Genomic DNA, 676 nt, shown 5'->3' on the forward strand with positions numbered 1-676 from the left:
ATGCTCACTTATTATTTAAATGTATGAATAAACAAGAAGAATGGGCTTAATCATCAGAAAGGTAGCACTTAGTAGTGGAAATGAGAACTATTTTCAAAATTACAAATGATAATTCTATTTTTCTCGTGTGAGTCAAACATGGAAGAGGAAAGAGGGTCTGTTTTGCAAACTTTCCTACCAAAGGCTCCCTAGTGGCCAAGAACAGTGAACTGCACCTCAGGGAAAGTCAGGACTGAAGCTGATCCCCCCTCCAGGGCAATTTGCATGTTTCTCTTTTATTAGATCAGATATCTATATATATAAAAACTTAAGGGACAGTTATGACCAGCTGACAGAATGACCGGTCTCTGTGAGGATGCACTGACCACCAGAGGGTTGATGCTTAATGCAGGAGCTGCCCCCTGGTGGTCAGTGCATTCCCACAGCCAACCTTCCACAGCTGGCCAACCTCCTCTGGCTGGCTGGCCCTAATTGGCCCTGATCGACCCTGATTGCCAGCCAGAATGAGGGACCCCATCATCCTGCACAGGACCGTGTGTGTGTGTGTGTGTGTGTGTGTGTGTGTGTGTGTGTGTGTGTATATATATAATTCATGTACAGGACCATCCTATCTAATCCATGCAAATTGACCATACCCCTGAACAGCTTCCCATTGGCTAATCAGGGCGATATGCAA

This window comes from Myotis davidii, unplaced genomic scaffold (genome assembly GCF_000327345.1).
Source record: "Myotis davidii unplaced genomic scaffold, ASM32734v1 scaffold102, whole genome shotgun sequence".
Lineage (NCBI taxonomy): Eukaryota > Metazoa > Chordata > Mammalia > Chiroptera > Vespertilionidae > Myotis > Myotis davidii.